Below are 8,642 nucleotides of genomic sequence, written 5' to 3'. Positions count from 1 at the left end.
ATACACAACACTACGGTAAATACAAAGAAAAACAATGACATTTTTCAAAATATTGATAGGATGAGCTCATCAACACTGGACCGTGTCTTGTGCAGAACTCATCTCAGGATGAAGCAGGTCTACAGGGGGCCATTTGAATGCAATTCAGAAAGAGTCAAAGAATTGCAATATTACTAACAAACAAATTTTATTTGGGACAACGGAAGTTTCCACCGGGCTGCTCTGGTTCATAACTGGTTCACTGCCCACCCAGGCTTTTTAGTTGTTTATCTCCCTCCATATTCTCCATTCCTCAATCCTATTGAGGACTTTTTTTCTGCCTGGAGACGTAAAGTGTATGACCGAAATCCACAAATGCGTATACCTCTTCTCCAAGCTTTGGAGGACGCATGTGGAGATATAGCAGCTGATGCTTTTCTTGGCTGGAATCGCCATGCTAGGAGATATTTCCCCCGCTGCTTGGCCCGGGAAAACTCTGCTTGTGATGTGGATGAGGTGCTGTGGCCACACCGCAACAGAAGAGAGGATGCAGCCTAGTAGTTTTTTTTTAATTTTTTTTTTATTTATTTTTTTACTGTAACTGTGTACAGTAAATTCTTCTGTTGTTTTGTATGTAGTGTGTGTGCAACATTGTGTTGGTTGGGAATGGGATGTACATTGTTTTACTATTCATCATAGTGTTTTACACTGAGCATAACAGTGTTCAACTGGTTCTTATGAATGTCTGTTCATATGATGGTTTGTGTGTGTCATTTGAAAACAAAATACCATTTTGAGAAGAAATAACATTGTTTTGAATGTAAAGTTTCATTTTGCAGGAGAATTGAGGGGTTTTGCCCAATGTGTGTGTGTTTTTTGATTTGTGTTTAGAATTCTGAGAATATGAGGCATTCCTTCAGAAAATGTGTGTAAACAATCGAGAAAAACTGTAATGGTGGCTTATACACTGTCCCATTCTAGCAGCCTAAAATCTGCTATTTTATCTGCTTTTATATGTTCAACTGTTTTTAACTTGTCTTCAATTTTGTATGTCAAATAAAGCTGCCTTGCCAGTTGTTTTGAAAATATATAGTGGCCAAAACCTCACCAAAAAGGTGTGCCTTTCAAAAACAATAAGAAACCTGACTCATTCATAATGATGTAATTTAAGAAAATGACCTGCTGTTATTAAAGTAATGATTCATCTAATTCATCATCGGTGTGGTGATGCCATTGAATTCTGAACATCAATCCACCCGTGCTCTGGAAGCAAAGCACTTAATAAAAAACTGTAACGTCCATCAAGATAAAGGTTACACGTCAAAGTCACAAGTTTGAACTTGCAGACTGGCTTAGAAAATCTAGCCATGGAAAGTCAACAGGAAACACCGTGTCCTCTTTCAGAAGTACTGTGACAGTGTCCTTTAGCAAGGCATCCCAATGGCAGCCAAGCAGAAACAGAAACTGCATAACTCTATACGATGGCAGCGAGAAGTAACTTTATAATCAATAAGAACAGCTGTAATCAATCGTTTCATGTGTACGGTGAAAAGGGTGGTCACTAGTGAGGAACACCTAGAGAATTACCACCCTGACCCTGCAGCTTCTTCTTCTTCTTTCCTTTATATACTTTTTCTGTTTGTGGTTTTATGACCTGCATCGTTACTGTTTGGTTCACTCTCAGCATCCTGTAGCAGCAGGCAGCTGTTTCCAGTGAAAGTGTTGGATGAACCCACAGTACAGTACCTGGCTGCAGTCAGAGACCCGCTGGGGAACATAGTGGGGCAGACATTTCCCTCACGAGTTGGTAGAGACAAAAACAGAGCTAAAAGAGAACGATTATACGACATATGCTTTAGGCCTGCATGATTCGGGGGAAAAATATGAATCAGGATTTTTTTAGCTTAGAATTGATATCACGATTCTCTACCACAAGTTTTTATTCACACAAAGTGTAATGTTTATTGCACACATGAACCATGACAAAACAAATTGGCAGTACCAAATATAGATTTATTTTGGCACATTCCATATCACCACAAGCCTGGAAACACAGAGGCTTCAATGAAGAGAAGGGAGAGCATCGCAGCGCTGGGGAGTTTTATACAGTCTGTTTAAAACTCACACAATGAAGTAGTGTTTGTGATGCAGTCGGCAGTAAAAAAAAAAGAAGTTATTTAACAATTAAATGGTGAACAGGGTGAATCGAGTTCGCGATTTTATTACGATGAAGTGTGCAGGCCTAATAAGCTTATCATGTGAACTGCAGACAATGTCTGATGATTCAGGGGCAGACATTGCCAAAGTTTCCCTTTCACACATGTAGCTCATAACAGGAGATGGTCCGTGCCATGCTGCCTACTAGAAATACTTTAAAGTTGAATATGTATGGTTCAGTTGAAGGCTGGCACCTGTGGAGAGCATGCAGGAGACATGACGTGGATTGCAACGCGGTCACAGAGCCGGTTTGTAATTTAGTCAAAAACAACCTTGAATTTGTCTGACAAATTCGATGATGGTCCTTACGACAGACGTTGCCGTATCTCTGTGTTTTTCTGGTTAGACATTCTCCTTGGCATTTTTGTGTAAATCTCCCTACTTCTTCTTCACTCTTTCATTCTTCCGCTTTTGCGCCAGCCACGTGTAAGAAACGCCATCAACTCTCGCTTGCTTTGAATTGCCTGGACAATGAGAAGCTCTATTCCCAAATGGGCACAGTCCAACATTACTTTGACTTTGTACCTGGCAGCTGGCAGGATAAAGTCTGGTCAAAGTCCGGTCTTAATGATTCAGACATATGCGTTCTCACATAGCTCCTCCGGGCAGTGTCTAGATAAGTTCAGGGTTGCAGTGCATATGAAGGGGGTTGTCAGAATCAGAATCAGAATCAGTTTTATTCGCCAGGTATGAGGACACATACGAGGAATCTTTCTTTGGAGCATTGTTGCTCACACTGTGACACAGATACACAGAAATATAGATACAGTTTGCTAAGATTCTCCCCCAACCGTTAGGGTGGGAATACTCTGCAGTGTACTGAGTTGAGCATCGTGGATTTTATTGCTCATAAATTTAATTTTGAAAAGAAAGATGAAAAAAGTAATGGGGTAATCACTTTAAAGGCAACTTGGGCTGAAATCTTTTGCGCCACGCTGCTTTACATTCTGTTACACTGTGAGCATGTTACTGCTATTGGGAGCATGATGAATCAGGGAGACGCTACACACTCCTCTCCCCCTCAGCAGGTCGAGGCCGAGGTTTCTGAGGGAAGGTTTTCCTCGCCTCTGTCGCACCAAAATACTTGGGTCTCTGGAAATTATGGAGTGTGGTCTGGACATAGTCTGTCTGTTAAGTGTCCTGGGATAACTTCTGTTAGGATTTGACACTATAAATGAAAGTGAATTACATTTGTAGATTGAACCTTATCTGCTGGCGAGGTGTGTGTTTCAACACCTAACACAGGCAAAGCTTTGAGCGGACTGCTCTTCATTCCTCATGTTCGGATTTTAATCTGCACCTGCTGTTGGAATCCTTGCATGTGTGTTTTCGGTCTTATCTGAGGACATTCACTGACTAAGCAGCTAAAAGGTTTGCAGCCAAGGACACATCGGCAGGACATTTGGCTACTTAAGAACACACAATGACCTTCTAAATGCTACTTCATGTGCACTCTCACATCATCCGCTTATTCTGTTTTCTCCCAGGCTCCCTATCGGTGCTAGTCCCTCTGTATCGTTTTCCACGCCGAGAACAATTTGCCCACTAATTTCATGACCTCATGCCTGATTACATTACAGCTCTGTGTGTCTCTGTGTGCTGGAGCTGAATGGCTGACTAGCTGAACCAGTATGACTGGGCACGCTGCATGTCGGGGGGAAGAGCGTGGTGAGCTTCCTCTCCAGGGAGAGCGCTCCTTGGGTGGCTGCAGGGACAAATCTAGCGGCTAATTGGTGTTGTCAGCATTTTAAACACAATTAATGAGTTCCTTCTCTTCTTCCCCCTGACCTAATTGCAGGTGATAATTATTGTTTGGGACCTAATTTACACAAATAATTAACAGATGTATGCTGACAAATAGGCCGACTTGATTCTTTGCAAATCCCTGCACCATTGTATTGTTAATTGGGCCCAATGTAAGCAGATACTCTAACGTGTTCCCCCCCCCTTGCAGCTCCTTAATGAATACAATCCTAATCTTCTGAATAAACAACCTCAACTTGGGGAGGTGTGTCCCTCCCAAAGCCCAGATTGAGTTTCACATTGTAGTCCTGTTAGGTGAAGTTAACCCAAAAAACAGTTTGTTTATTGTACCGACGACCCGACGAGGTGTCCATTGTCAGCTATTAACGCACGACGGCAAGACCCACATTTCATTAATACCTGACAATGGACATCTCAAAGGGCATTTACCCTCTAATACCATAGTCACTTGCCAAATAACATATTTTTAAAACAAAAATGTATTTTTTTTTTAGTTTTACAACTGAAATCTAAAGTTTTTCCAAACAGTAACTCTGTTTTGACTAATACATGGAACAATCATTCTTATCCCAGAAGATAATTATCCAATAAAAATGTTATTCCCTGCTCCAGGAAATAGAAAGGACCTTAGATACGACTTGCCACCCTTAGCAATGGGAGACATTTCTAGTCCGCTCAGCTCGTAGAACCCTTCAGCTCCAAGCCATAAAACTAATGCTATGCTAGCAAGAACCAAAGTCAATAACAGTGTGTACAGTTGGTAATTAGTCAAAATAATTTTACAGCTTATTTAACAACAAGACAAGCTAGCTATCAAGCCCTGCCATTGTTTTCCCCAGGCCTAAACAAACCCTAAAACCACCCCAAAACCACTTATTTTGCTTTAAAATCACATGATCCAAGGGTGTAACTTTGGGTTCAACAACATTGGAGGGCGGGGGGGTCTGCACAGAGCAAAATTGAAATTTCAAACGCTTTCTGGTGAATTTTTCTGAAACGATTTGTACCCTTTCTGCATGAAGTTATGGTGCAAATGTCTTTATTATTATTATTATTATTATTATTATTATTATTATATCATTTATCTAAAAGAACATTTAGGTTTTTTAGGTGGGTTGCACTGGCCGGTTTTGATTATTGAAGGGGGGTTGTATCCCCACCCCACCCCCCCTGTAAATTACACCTATGAAACATGACTAAAATTAACAACTGCAAATATTTGGAGAAGAGTCTCACTTTTCTCATGACTAACTAGTTGTCTTTTCTTATATCAGTGTCAAATAGTGTTTTGTAGCAGCTGAGCCCATTGGCAGATTTATTGTTTGATACTTGCAAACGACTGTATAGTAACTTACAGAATGTAGTTAATGTTTTTGTAGAAAGGGATTGCATATTTCACATTTGCCCTGAGTCACTGCTGGACACTTCAACACCATCCTACATCCTGTTAGTACTTCAACAATGTGACATCTCAGACCATGCTATGTTTCCACTGAGCAGATTCCTAAGGCACGCATCATGATAGTGATGGCTATTTGTAAGGGGTTTCCCACCCTGCCGGACAAAGGGGGCTTAGCAGAGAGGCAGCGAGATCTCAGGCATTGTCTCTGGGCCAGGACCCCCCGATCCCCCTGGCTGTCCCACTGTCAGTCAAACAATACTATGCTACAACTGCTGCTTTGCCCCCAACCCCCATCCTATTTACTCAGCCAGCCCCTCCCCTGCACCCACCACCCACACTTTGGACACAGGGAGTGGTGACATGGTGTTTTTTTAGTGGTGAATGTGGACTATTAGTCAACAGCTGGGCCACGATTCATTCAGAGGGTGAGTCAAGTCAAGTCGAGACACGGTGGCTTTGCACAAGCACACTGCAGGAGAGGGCGAAGGACACGGATATGGAACACAAGACTCTGGCTCTCGCTCTCTATTTCACTGTGTCACATTTCCAAATTAAAATGTCATTTTCCCCCTAATATTTCCCCTGTATTTAAGTAGTTTTTTTGCTATGTTATTCACAAGGTCCTCTTGTATCTTTCTTGAAAAGCCTGGAAACGCTCCCTGGACATTTGTTTTTTCAACTCCAAAAGGAAAAATTCCAAGATTAAACTGTACCGGGGCTGCAACATTGTAACAGCTGCATAACTTTACCCAGACACCACCTGAAGCAAGTGCATTTAACAGTGATATAGCCAACAGTGTTCCGTAGTGCAGTTGGTTGTGTGGGGGACTGTGTGAGAGCAGTGGGGAGATCCAGCTATCTGGCTCCAAGGAGGATGCTTTTGTGGGTGAAGATAAAACATGCTGATGCAAGCCTCCACCTCACAGAGCATTTCCTAAATGTCAGTGAGGCAATGCGTCTTTAGTACACCCAACCAGTGTATCATGTGGTGTCTGTAAACACACAGTGTAAACTGGATGCGGGCCAATATCAGGCTATCACAGCAAAACTGATTTTAAATCAGTTGTAAGTGTACTGTAATCTCATAACTTCCACAATAAATGCCACAAAAAAAAATTGCAGCTCATTAAAGCTTCATTGTGTAACTTTTTGATATTAATGGACGTCACAGTCATTCAAGCCATTGCCAAATGAGTTGCTACAAAGCTAATTAATGGCGTTTTTCCATGGCTCCATTCCTGGCTATTACATTCCTGGCATTCCATTCCTGGCTATTCCTGCCATTTCCTGGCTAAACTACTTAATCGCAACGGGTTTGTTCAGGACCCCCGCCCCCACCCCGCCCCCTGTCTGACGCTAGCAATGATGACTCAGTGATGAGGGTTGATTCTCTTGGACCAATCAGCAGTCTGCAGGATTTCACGTCACCTTTTGGTATCACCTCAGCTTGGAGCCTCGATGGTGTAGTACTAAATAAAGTTCCTATTAGCAGGTACCAGGGACTTTTTTATCATAATAGAAAACCAAAAAAGGCGAGAAGAGTCAAGGCCAGTTGATGAGGAACCTTGCAGTGGAAAACCGCCATAAACCTATCTTAACTATCCTATGTGGGGGGATGCGCTGACAGTTGTCATTATTTAGAATTCCTCAAGGGGGAGACAGAAACTACGCACTACGGCTTTAACTGGACTTTACCCCATAATTATAAAAAAAGGACATGACGTGTGTAGTTTAAAAGCAGAACATTTTCTTTTGAGCTTATTTTATAAAATTCTTTCATACAAAGCTGCTCAGTTAAGAAACTTTTGAAAACATTGAAAGTAATCTTCAAAAATCACAGGAAAAGCGACAAAAAATTTGATCACATTTTGTTTTTTTTAAATGTCGAAAAAAAGAGCCAAACGTTGAAACAAAAGGGACTACACAGACTTCTCTTTGACCTCCCAAAACCAACCTCAGTGGTGGACCAAAAGGATCGGAGCACAAATTATGCAATTTGAAATATAAAAAACTAAAAATTAAAAATTAAAAGTTAATCATTACATTGATCATCCAACTGTTTGAGATTGGATGAAAAGCCCCGTTGATTCCACAGAGAGTGGAGGACTGTAGGAATCCACTGCTGTATCCTAAGGTCGCTGGTTCAACTCCGGCTCGTAGAAGGAGCCCATTTGTGCTTGAATGAGTGGTGTCATGTGGGGAAATCAAGCTAAAATGCTCATGTTGGCATTTCCATTAGTAGAGCCAGTCAATCATCACAACATTGTAATATATATTAACAGTTAATATAAATAAAGTATGCAAGTGGCTATGCTTTCATGTTTCATCCTGTTTTTCTATTTAGCAGTTTGTTATGAAAGTCTAAAACCCTTCTCCATAAAATCTGAGTCCTAATATATAATGTACACTTTTGAATATTATGTTTACATAAACAATAATTATAATAATAATAAATCATAATAAAAATAATAATAATAAAACCAATCTGTCACAGTCATCTGGGGCTGCATCTGTGGTTTTGAATCGATCAATATGAAATCAGTATTCAGAAACAGCAGCTGATTGTTGAGGGCACAAATGCTAAAGCATGGCCTTGTGGGTCCCTTGGGGCGTCGCCAGAATTTTCGGGCCCTGGTCTTGTCCAATCAGACGTGTGACTGACTTTGTTGACTGATGTCTCTGTGCAGGCCCAGGCATGCGCTGGCGAGAATAGCGCCTGGGGCTATGTTGACCGGTAGTCAGGCAGGAGTCAATATGGCTCGGGGCTAAAGCATCTGGGCAGACAGCTACAGCTCGGCAGCCAAGCATTACATGTGAGGAATTAAGCTGATGCTCTTTTTCAGAGCAACTTAATAATGAGTGACACTGAGCTAACAACCCATAGATTATTTACTGCAGCAAAAGATTCCAAGTGCACAGTCCAAGCACCAAGCCATACATGATCATGGATGTCTCACGAACTGCCATGACACTGTGCTGCTCTGGGCAACGCAACAACGGGGAAATGAAACGCCACACGCTGGCCACAACAACGGGACGGACCATCACGCGCTGGAGGTGAACCCCGGGCGCAAGGACACGGTCCGCATTCAACACCGTTGACCATACCATCCTGTTACAGAGACTGGAACATTTAGTTGCCATTAAAGGAATCACACTCAATGATGATAATGATAAATCCTCCAATTACGCTGAAGTTAGCATTGGCGTTCCACAAGGCTCAGTGCTTGGACCAATTCTATTCTCTTTACATATGCTTCCTCTAGGCAATATTATTAGG

The sequence above is a fragment of the Etheostoma spectabile genome, chromosome 12 (assembly GCF_008692095.1).
Source record: "Etheostoma spectabile isolate EspeVRDwgs_2016 chromosome 12, UIUC_Espe_1.0, whole genome shotgun sequence".
NCBI lineage: Eukaryota > Metazoa > Chordata > Actinopteri > Perciformes > Percidae > Etheostoma > Etheostoma spectabile.
The sequence above is the reverse complement of the archived record's forward strand: the minus strand, read 5'-3'. Positions refer to the sequence as shown.